Genomic DNA, 12,154 nt, shown 5'->3' with positions numbered 1-12,154 from the left:
GCGAGTCCATATCCTGGACTCGGCGAGTCCATCCGTCTGGGTGAAACCCTAAATCCCCGGGTTGCCCACTATTTAAACCACCTTATAGCCCCATTCTCGCCTCCCTCACCCTGAGAACACAGTGAGAAAACCCTAATCCTCCCTTGAGAGCTTATAAGTGATTTGGTGCCATTTTGTGAAGGTGTGAAGAAGGAGAAGAAGAAAGAAGCAAGGAAACGAGTTGTAGTGCAAAGATCCAAGGGCAAATCTGAGTTTATTGAGGTATTTTCGGAGTTCCCTTCTTGTTATATGCTTTAAACTTCCATTAGAGCTCTTCTAAGAGCTATTTGATGTTTGTTCCAAGCCTTATGTTTGCATGAATGTCTTAATAAGTCGAAATACCTTTGGATCTGGATGTTGGGGTGTTGTAGAGCCCAAATCTACTGTCTTTTTGGAGTTACTTTGCATATTAATCATAGATCTACCCATTTTATGCATCTTTTAGCCTAATTTCCCTTATTCATGAGGTTGTGCACGTAAAGTTGGAAACTTTACGTGGTAAATCAACTTATTGGACTCAGATCTATCAATTGTATGTGTTGGATTCAAACAAAATCGAGTAAAAATCAGTTGCATGGCGGCAACTCGGCGAGTCGGGAAGAACGACTCGGCGAGTTGGGTCGCGAGTTCCCCAGTCCTTCATTTTGATCAGTGTCGAGTGAATCCAGTGAGTTAGAGAGTGGACTCAGCGAGTTGAGGGTAGACTCAGTGATGGAGGGACTCGGCGAGTTGTTCATACAACTCGGCGAGTCCAAGGCAATCTTCTTAGGATCATGAACAACTCGTCGAGTTTGTTCATACGGCTCGACGAGTCGGATGAAGATTGTCTGAGTTCTTGGATCAAGAGGGTACTCGTCGAGTCGATGCCACACTCGACGAGTAGCAGCGTGTAGAACTGAGAAGTGAGAGTAGGACTCGGCGAGTTGGGTGGCCCAACTCGGCGAGTCAGCCCAAAGTAAGTTGACTTTGACCAAGGGTAAAAGAGTCATTTTACCCCAAGTGCAGTGTTTAGTATTTGATTGAGTGTGTTCATGGGCTTGTAGCCGAGGGGATTCAGGAGCAGCAGCCGGTAGCTTTCAGAGACACACACTCAGCAGCCAGCTTACGAGGTGAGTTTCCTTCCAGTAGGGACGGGTCTAAGGCCACAATGCCGGCCCGTCCAGTTAGCAGTAGTTTCCGGACATGATCCGATGCAGAAGTTAGTATGTTTGATGCCTTCGTGGCTCAGACATGATTTGTGAGCTATATTTTGTGTGTTATGTATTATGTGTTCCGGGCTACGGCCCGATGTAGTATGTAGTATATGTGTTCATGCTAGTTGTTATGATATGCTATGCTATGTTCAGTCCCGGAATTCGGTTCGATGCAGTCAGTTCCGGACTTCGGTCCAATGCAGTTAGTTCCGGACTTTGGTCCGATGCAGGGGACAAGGTCCCAGTCAGTTCCGGACTTCGGTCCGATGCAGTTAGTTCCGGACCTTGGTCCGATGCAGGGGACAAGGTCCCAGTCAGTTCCGGACTTCGGTCCGATGCAGTTTCCGGGCTTCGTCCCGATGCAGTGGGCAAGGCCCGATATGTGTTTATATGATTTTGCTATTGTATGGTATGTGGTATTTTGGGGGAGCTCACTAAGCTTCGTGCTTACAGTTTCAGTTTTGGTTTCAGGTACTTCCGCAAGCAAAGGGAAGAGCTCGGGATGACGGCATCGCACACACCACCGCCTCAGCTTTAGCCTGGGATTGATTTAGTTGTTTGATTTGATGTAGTATGATACAGTTTTCCGCACAGTATTTTATTATGTTTTGGAGTACATCACGCATGGTTTTATTATATGATGCTCTGATTACAGTTTTGATTATATTAAAAACAAAAATTTTTTTTTTGGGTCGTTTCAAGTTGGTATCAGAGCCCTGGTTTGAGGGATTCGGATACACTTTCGGGTGTATCTGAACTCAAACTAAGGGAAATGAAAGATTTTATAAAAACGTTTTATAAAAAGAATTTTGAAAGTACTTAGAAAGGAAGAATTTTTTTTAAACAAGATAGAGGTGTGTGCATGCGGTCAGCCGAGCTCAAGTAAGTACTCCTAAATTACCCATACAAGTTATTTGTTCAATTTCAGTTTTAGTAGAACAACATGCTGGTATAGGACTAAGGATTTAGGAGAATGCCTTATGTGCTTGCTTATGTGTTACAACTTTATGAGTATTGCATGCTAGTACTGAGTAGACAGCAGTAGGATAGCCTGATTAGGTTATGCCTGATAGCAGGAGCTTAGCATCTTATGCTAGATCAGTTTCTCGTTTTGAGAATAGTTTTGCCTAAGTATGTTCCCTTATTCCGAATGCTGCTTGCTTCGTGCTTTGTGGGAGTTCTGAGTGATGGAAGTTAACCATTAAGTGAACACGTTACACCATATGTGATCAGGGTTAAATAATCCCAGAGTGCTGGAACTGGCCCTATTGCGCAGCTCTTGTTTGAGTCCAACCGTTATAGGGACGGGTCTTTTACTTGAAGGATTATCTGATCTTCGTCACATGTGATGGTGTTCAGGTGATGGTTAATTAGCATTATAAGGAGACCTGCAGCAGCTGAGGACTAGTTGAGTTGAGTATGAGGTTTCCCTGGGGCAAGCCTAGGATGAGAGTAGCAGAGATCAGTAGTAGTAGAAGTGACTTGGTGGAGTCAGGGCAGTTCTTGAAGAAAGTACGGATAGATGTGGAAGGTAGTATGAGCCCGTACTACTGGAAGCAGAGGATCCGTACTTGAATCAAGAAAGGCTGAGACAAGACCAGGAAGCTAGTTGTAGTATCGATGATCCCTCAAGATATTTTTGTTTTCTAATGTAGTTGTGATGTGTTTCAGAATGGTGGTTCTGCGTTCGAGACCAGCAGCCGGCAGCGGAGGTGCCGGGGAGGGATCAGGTTCAGGATCGGGGGATGAGCGCATGGATGAGCAGACCCGAGAGTTCCTTTCTTCGGAGATTACGCACATCATTATAGAGCAGACTCCTGTGATCTTCGGTTCGATCAAGGAGGGGATTCTAGAGCTGATGGATGAGAGATTGGGCACCTTCCGTGCCGAGGTGGCGGCCATGATGGGGTCGCGCACCCTTACTTTCAGGGAGTTCAGGGCATGTGGAGCTCCGGACTATCATGGGGCGCGAGACCCCATAGCGAGCAGCAGATGGTTGGCGGATGTGGCCAACGCCTTCCGCACTAGCAGATGTCCCGAGGGGGACAAGGTCAGATTGGCGTCCTGTCTTCTGAAGGACAGGGCACGAGATTGGTGGGAGGAGGTCGGGCATGCCATTGGGGATGATGCAGCATTGGACGCCATGACCTGGGCTGACTTCTCTACCAGGTTCAGGGCGGAGTTTGCACCGGTCATTGAGGTGCAACAGCTAGCTAGGGAGTTTCAGGACCTCACCCAGACTACAGAGACAGTGGCGGAGATCACTGCCAAGTTCAGGGAGAGGGCTCTTCTCGTTCCTCAGTATGTAGCTGATGAGGAAATGAAGAAGGCCCGTTATCATGAGATGTTGCGGAGCGATATCCGCCAGTTTGTGAGTCGGTCCAGCTGTAAAACGCTGGAAGATATGATTGCTAGAGCTCGGGAGAGGGAGATTGATCTTGAGATGGAGAAGAAGAGGAAACCGGAGGCGGTTTCGGGTTCAGGCGGTTCGGGCAAAAAGCCCAAGGTTTCGGATCACAGATCTAGGAGTCAGCAGAGCCACGGTCGATGTGGCAAGTGTGGGAGATTGCACGAGGGAGCGTGCAAGGCAGGGAGTTCCGGCTGCTACAAGTGCGGTCGGATTGGGCATTTGAGTAGGGATTGTACGGCCCCTGCTACTGCCGTCGCAACATCAGATCTGATTTGCTTTCAGTGCAATCAGAGGGGACATAAAAAGTCCCAGTGTCCGAGTTTAGCTTCAGCAGGGAAGGTGGCTGCACCTGCCCCTGCTACCTTGAGGATTACAGATGGCCGGCAGGGCCGAGCTGATACGCCAGTGGCGAAGAGTAGGGCGTTTCAGATGACAGCAGAGGAGGCGCGAGCGACTCCTGATGTGGTGACGGGTATGTATCTTCCCTTTTATCTCTTTATTATTATTGATTAAATGTTGCTTATGATTGTATGTTTTATTCAGGGTCGTTCTTTGTGAACGGCATTTCTGCTTTGGTATTATTCGATTCGGGGGCTACCCGATCATTCGTATCTCTTGCGCTTAGCAAGAGGTTCAGTAGAGCTCCAGGGGAGCTGGATTGTCCATTAGAGGTTGAGATAGCGGATGATAGGACCGTGAGGGTCGGCAGAGTGCACAGAGGTGTTCTCTTCAGTTATTTGATGAGCAGTTTTCAGTAGATCTGGTACCTATTCCCCTGCGAGGGAATAAGGTTATTGTGGGTATGGATTGGCTAAGCCCCAATGGGGCGGTGATTGATTGCGAGCTTCAACTAGTGAGGGTTCGCACTCCCAGTGGGGGAGAGTTGGTGATTCATGGCGAGAGGCCACAGCGAGGACCGACCTTTTGTTCCGCCGCAAGGGCGAGGCGCTATGTTCAGCAGGGTTGCGCCGGTTTTGTAGCCTACGTTTTGGATGCCCGGGAGAAGGGCAAGTCGACAGTGGATGATGTTCCTATTGTTCGAGACTACCCGGACGTGTTTCCTGAGGATTTGCCGGGGATACCTCCTGAGAGACAGGTTGAGTTCAGGATCGACCTCGTCCCTGGTGCGGCTCCGATAGCCAAGGCACCGTATCGACTAGCTCCCCCTGAGATGCAGCAGTTGTCTACACAGCTGCAGGAGCTGTTAGACAAGGGTTTCATTCGGCCGAGCAGCTCGCCTTGGGGAGCGCCGATCCTGTTTGTGAGAAAGAAGGATGGGTCGCATCGTATGTGTATTGATTATCGGGAGTTGAATAAGGTAACGGTGAAGAACCGTTACCCACTCCCGAGGATAGATGATTTGTTTGATCAGCTTCAGGGAGCGTCTTGGTTCTCCAAGATTGATCTACGCTCCGGATATCATCAGATGCGGGTTAGAGATGAGGATGTTCAGAAGACTGCTTTCAGGACCAGGTATGGTCATTACGAGTTTGTGGTGATGCCATTTGGGCTCACCAATGCTCCAGCCGCGTTCATGGATCTCATGAACCGCGTGTGTAGACCGATGCTGGATCGGTCAGTGATAGTGTTCATAGATGACATCTTGGTATATTCCAAGACGCAGGAGCAGCACGAGGAACACCTGCGGGAGGTGCTGGAGGTTTTGAGGAGGGAGAGACTTTTCGCAAAGTTCTCCAAATGTGAGTTTTGGTTGCGCGAGGTGCAGTTCCTTGGTCACCTCGTCAACCAGAAGGGTATTCTGGTAGATCCGGCCAAGATAGAGGCCGTCATGCAGTGGGAGGTCCTGAAGTCTCCATCTGAGATTCGGAGCTTCCTAGGGTTGGCAGGGTATTATCGGAGATTTATTCAGGATTTCTCCAAGATAGCAGTGCCGCTCACCCGACTGGCCAAGAAGTCGGTGGTATTTCGTTGGGGTCCGGAGCAGCAGACAACATTCGAGACCCTCAGGCAGAGATTGTGCGAGGCTCCGATCCTTACCTTGCCAGAGGGAGTAGAGGACCTTGTAGTCTATTGTGATGCCTCGATCACAGGTTTGGGAGCAGTTCTGATGCAACGAGGCCATGTGATAGCTTATGCCTCGAGACAGTTGAAGCCTCACGAGGCAAATTATCCTACCCATGATTTGGAGCTGGGGGCAGTTGTGTTTGCCCTCAAGATTTGGAGGCACTACCTTTATGGGGTCCGTTGTACTATATACACGGATCACAAGAGTTTGAGATATCTTATGGATCAGCCGAGTTTGAACATGAGGCAGAGGAGGTGGTTGGACGTGCTGAAGGACTATGACTGTGAGATCCTTTATCATCCAGGGAAGGCCAACGTGGTGGCCGACGCCCTAAGCCGCAAGGTATCGGCGGCCCCTATCAGGGATCTGTGTATGAGGATGACAGTGATCACTCCACTGTTGGAGCGGATCAAGGAGGCTCAGATGGAGGGCCTCAAGGAGGAGAGGCAGAAGTGTGAGAGGATAGTAGGCCGAGTAGCTTCATTTGATTACGACAGTCGGGGTTTGTTGACACTTCATGGTAGGGTATGGGTACCGTACTGGGGTGGGGTACGGCAGGTATTGATGGACGAGGCTCATAAGTCTCGATTTTCTATCCACCCAGGAGCGACAAAGATGTACCGAGATCTTCGACCCGATTATTGGTGGCCCTGCATGAAGCGGGACGTCGCCTGGTACGTCGAGAGATGCCTGACCTGCCGGAAGGTCAAGGCGGAGCACCAGAGACCTCACGGCAGGATGCAGCCGTTAGACATTCCCGTGTGGAAATGGGAGGACATTACCATGGATTTTGTCACCAAGCTTCCCCGGACCGCACGTGGAGTGGACTCGATATGGGTAGTAGTGGATCGGTTGACGAAGAGTGCCCATTTTATCCCGATCCAGGAGAGTATATCGGCGGAGAAGTTAGCCGATATCTATGTGCGTGAGATCGTGGCACGTCATGGAGTGCCGGTATCAGTGGTGTCTGACCGAGAAATCCGTTTCACATCCAGATTTTGGAAGCGGTTCCACGACGAGATGGGTACTCGTCTCCATTTCAGCACCGCTTTCCACCCTCAGACAGATGGGCAGAGCGAGAGGACGATTCAGACTCTCGAGGACATGCTTAGGGCATGTGTCCTAGATTTCGGTGGCAGTTGGGATACGTATCTTCCGTTAGCGGAATTCTCGTATAACAACAGTTATCATGCGAGCATTGATCGACCTCCCTTTGAGATGTTGTATGGGAGGAAGTGTAGGACCCCGATTTGTTGGGGCGAGGTCGGTCATCGAGTCATTGGGAGCACAGAGGTGGTGCTCAAGACGACTGAGTTGATCCAGCAGGTCCGTAGTAGACTGCAAACTGCTCAGAGTCGGCAGAAGAGCTACGCCGATAGGAGGCGTTCGGATTTGGAGTTCCAGGTGGGAGATATGGTCCTTCTGAAAGTCTCACCTTGGAAGGGTGTCATCAGGTTCCGGAAGAGGGGCAAGTTGGGCCCCAGATTTATTGGTCCTTTCAGGGTTTTGGCCCGGGTGGGTCGGGTTGCTTATCGGTTAGATCTTCCTGAGGAGCTTAGTCAGATCCACAGCACTTTCCATGTGTCTCAGTTGAGAAAGTGTCTGGTGGATGAGTCAGTAGTCGTTCCCCTAGAGGATATTCAGGTTGATAGCAGCCTGAATTATATTGAGAGACCGGTCGCAATTCTGGACCGGAAGACCAAGGCCTTGAGGAACAAGGAAATTCAGTTAGTAAAGGTGCAGTGGCAGCACCGGAAGGAGTCCGAGTGGACGTGGGAGGCTGAGGAGGAAATGAGAGAGCACTACCCAGAGTTATTTGCAGATCCAGCCGTAGCAGACTTCGAGGACGAAGTCTGAGACAAGTGGGGGAGAATTGTAACGACCCATTTCCAGTATGTTAATTCCTTGGTAATTGTTGTAAGTTTTGCAAGAGGAACTCGGCGAGTTCATAGCCTGACTCGCCGAGTAGGGTCGCGGCTGCGAGCTCGCGTGAGCTGGGGACTCGGCGAGTCCATATCCTGGACTCGGCGAGTCCATCCGTCTGGGTGAAACCCTAAATCCCCGGGTTGCCCACTATTTAAACCACCTTATAGCCCCATTCTCGCCTCCCTCACCCTGAGAACACAGTGAGAAAACCCTAATCCTCCCTTGAGAGCTTATAAGTGATTTGGTGCCATTTTGTGAAGGTGTGAAGAAGGAGAAGAAGAAAGAAGCAAGGAAACGAGTTGTAGTGCAAAGATCCAAGGGCAAATCTGAGTTTATTGAGGTATTTTCGGAGTTCCCTTCTTGTTATATGCTTTAAACTTCCATTAGAGCTCTTCTAAGAGCTATTTGATGTTTGTTCCAAGCCTTATGTTTGCATGAATGTCTTAATAAGTCGAAATACCTTTGGATCTGGATGTTGGGGTGTTGTAGAGCCCAGATCTACTGTCTTTTTGGAGTTACTTTGCATATTAATCATAGATCTACCCATTTTATGCATCTTTTAGCCTAATTTCCCTTATTCATGAGGTTGTGCACGTAAAGTTGGAAACTTTACGTGGTAAATCAGCTTATTGGACTCAGATCTATCAATTGTATGTGTTGGATTCAAACAAAATCGAGTAAAAATCAGTTGCATGGCGGCAACTCGGCGAGTCGGGAAGAACGACTCGGCGAGTTGGGTCGCGAGTTCCCCAGTCCTTCATTTTGATCAGTGTCGAGTGAATCCAGTGAGTTAGAGAGTGGACTCAGCGAGTTGAGGGTAGACTCAGTGATGGAGGGACTCGACGAGTTGTTCATACAACTCGGCGAGTCCAAGGCAATCTTCTTAGGATCATGAACAACTCGTCGAGTTTGTTCATACGGCTCGGCGAGTCGGATGAAGATTGTCTGAGTTCTTGGATCAAGAGGGTACTCGTCGAGTCGATGCCACACTCGACGAGTAGCAGCGTGTAGAACTGAGAAGTGAGAGTAGGACTCGGCGAGTTGGGTGGCCCAACTCGGCGAGTCAGCCCAAAGTAAGTTGACTTTGACCAAGGGTAAAAGAGTCATTTTACCCCAAGTGCAGTGTTTAGTATTTGATTGAGTGTGTTCATGGGCTTGTAGCCGAGGGGATTCAGGAGCAGCAGCCGGTAGCTTTCAGAGACACACACTCAGCAGCCAGCTTACGAGGTGAGTTTCCTTCCAGTAGGGACGGGTCTAAGGCCACAATGCCGGCCCGTCCAGTTAGCAGTAGTTTCCGGACTTGATCCGATGCAGAAGTTAGTATGTTTGATGCCTTCGTGGCTCAGACATGATTTGTGAGCTATATTTTGTGTGTTATGTATTATGTGTTCCGGGCTACGGCCCGATGTAGTATGTAGTATATGTGTTCATGCTAGTTGTTATGATATGCTATGCTATGTTCAGTCCCGGACTTCGGTTCGATGCAGTCAGTTCCGGACTTCGGTCCGATGCAGTTAGTTCCGGACTTTGGTCCGATGCAGGGGACAAGGTCCCAGTCAGTTCCGGACTTCGGTCCGATGCAGTTAGTTCCGGACCTTGGTCCGATGCAGGGGACAAGGTCCCAGTCAGTTCCGGACTTCGGTCCGATGCAGTTTCCGGGCTTCGTCCCGATGCAGTGGGCAAGGCCCGATATGTGTTTATATGATTTTGCTATTGTATGGTATGTGGTATTTTGGGGGAGCTCACTAAGCTTCGTGCTTACAGTTTCAGTTTTGGTTTCAGGTACTTCCGCAAGCAAAGGGAAGAGCTCGGGATGACGGCATCGCACACACCACCGCCTCAGCTTTAGCCTGGGATTGATTTAGTTGTTTGATTTGATGTAGTATGATACAGTTTTCCGCACAGTATTTTATTATGTTTTGGAGTACATCACGCATGGTTTTATTATATGATGCTCTGATTACAGTTTTGATTATATTAAAAACAAAAAAAAAATTTTTGGGTCGTATTTTTGGGTCGTTTCACCAGGGCTTGGTGCACATATGGCCACAACATGTTGCAGCCCATGCAATATATATATATATATATATATATATATATATATATAGACACACACACAGATATATATATATATATATATATATATATATATATATATATATATATGAAAATTCTCATGTATTAGGAGATTTTGGCGCATTAGATCAGAGATGCTACTCGGTAATCATTCTCGGGATATTATAATGGTTGAGATATACTACTATACGAGAGATACGGGGCTGAATATGAGATGCACTGAGGTATCTTTTACCCCGTTAATTTTTGATTTCAATATATGATAATTATTGAGATTTGATTAGGCCCGAGTATATTACGGGAATTCGTGATATGGAGCTGTTACGAACCCATTAGTAAGATTTGTGAGAAAATCTTACGATTAGACATTGAGATTGATTGTTAAGGAATATAAACCCTAATATTCGAGACCCGTTATGAGAGATTTAGCCATCGACTTACGAATTAAGCCTATTATGATTCTATTACGAGATTTGATTATTATTATGACAAGAGGTCATAAAGGGTAGCTAGTAATGAGTTGTGATAGGTCCCGAGGAACTTGTTATTTGATGATTAGGTTCTACCATGTAATGAGTTGATAGGCAACGATGATCAAAACCAAGACAAGAATTAGTCTGCCGACTAACTAGGTGAGTAACACCACCCTTACATCCGATGTTGTGATAACCGTGATATTTCATCTACTTGAATGACTAATTGTTGATGAAATTGATATTTATGAAATAGATCATTGAGAGACCAATTATCTAGAGAGATTGATATTATATGAGATAGATCCTAATCGAGAGATTAACTACTGATGAGATAGATCATTATTTTTATATTGATAATTACCAAGAAATTGATCATTGATTGATTTACTGATTATGATTGAGAGGTTGATCACGATTAATGAAAGATTGATCTTTGGTGAGGTAGATCATTAATGAGATAGATCCTGATTGAGAGAGACCATAACCAAGAGATTAATTACAATATATATATATATATATATAGAGAGAGAGAGAGAGAGATCATCACTAAGAGAGATTTACTAAGAGATATATCTTACTTTTTAGAATAGATTATATTAGATACATGATATGTATGAGATATACATAATTTATGTGAAGTATATGATCTATGTGATTATGTTAATTTATGTGATGTATATGATCTATGTGATTATGTTAAAATGGTTTTTATCAGTGAGGCTTCCATTTTTATGATGATCTATTTTGCAGGTAGATTATTATGACGTCCGACTCAATCTTGTTCTTGAGGCCAATACGATCATTATGATAACTTCGTGTAATCTAGAGTGCTAGTTTACATCAAGATTATTTGTAAATTTTAAATGAAAAAAGAGAATTTTTGGGTGTACCTGGTATGAAAACCTGGGTGTTACAAGTTTGTATCAGAGTCGTGGTTTAAGTGAATTAGGTTCTTATAGTAGATTACTAAACTTAAACCATAGAGCTGAGATGTTAACTGATGTGATGTGATGATTACGAGTTAGATACAAATAATACCGTGGAGCATTGCGGATATAGTTGCGATTTATGATTGCGATATTTATAACATAATATTAAACGCGATGACTAGAATATGTGACAGAATGATTCAAGATACACCCTGTAGTTAGATCGATAAATAACAATGTACTTTGCTAACCACTACGTGGAAGGAGAGTGACCACGACGTGGTTATTAAGTAGAGTGCTATAACTGATTTGTAAAGATCCCACTTCCACATGAAAATGGGTAACAGCTGCATTTTTCCATGCGGTCTCTGATGTTTGGCCTTGACTTTCAGGCAAGTTAAACACCACTCCACAAACCATGCTATATCCCTCTTCATATAGGACCCCAGTAGCTCAATTTCAAGTCTCTATAGAATGAAACCACGACTTGGTGGAGATAATACCATGAAGTAGTTACAAAGAGCAAGTAAATAAGGTAATATGTTTTGAGTAATCGTGACGCGACGAGAGGTTTCCACCACGCGGATTGAAAGCAGATTGTTTTATATTAATCACGATGATTTACTAAATAATGAGAAAAGAAATGAGATTCAATGGAGATGAGAGAGTACGAGATGCGACCGAGTATACGAGTATGAGTAGGAGTGATGATACCACTCCTAATTCGAATTATTGTGATCAAGATTGATCTAAAAAAAAGATTGAATGAGTTATGATAGAGAAAGAGATCGAAAGATATAGATAGACTAAACTGCACAAATGGTCCCTGTGGTATGTCGAAAATTACCACTTTGGTCCAAAAAGGTTTGGACTAGCACCATAGGTCCAAAGTTTTCATTTTGTAGCGAGTTTGGTCCAAATTTTTTGAAACTTTCTATAATGATGAATTTGCCCCTTATTATTTTATTTTTTATTTTTCTTTTCTTACAACATTGTATAAAACAATTAAAAATAAAACAAAAATAAATTCTCTCTCTCGCTCTCTCTCTTTGTCTCTCTCCCCCTCTCTTTCTCTTTCT

The sequence above is a fragment of the Lactuca serriola genome, chromosome 6 (genome assembly GCF_051521515.1).
Source record: "Lactuca serriola cultivar US96UC23 chromosome 6, Lser_US96UC23_V15, whole genome shotgun sequence".
In the NCBI taxonomy this organism is placed as follows: domain Eukaryota; kingdom Viridiplantae; phylum Streptophyta; class Magnoliopsida; order Asterales; family Asteraceae; genus Lactuca; species Lactuca serriola.
Note: the sequence above shows the minus strand (reverse complement) of the source record.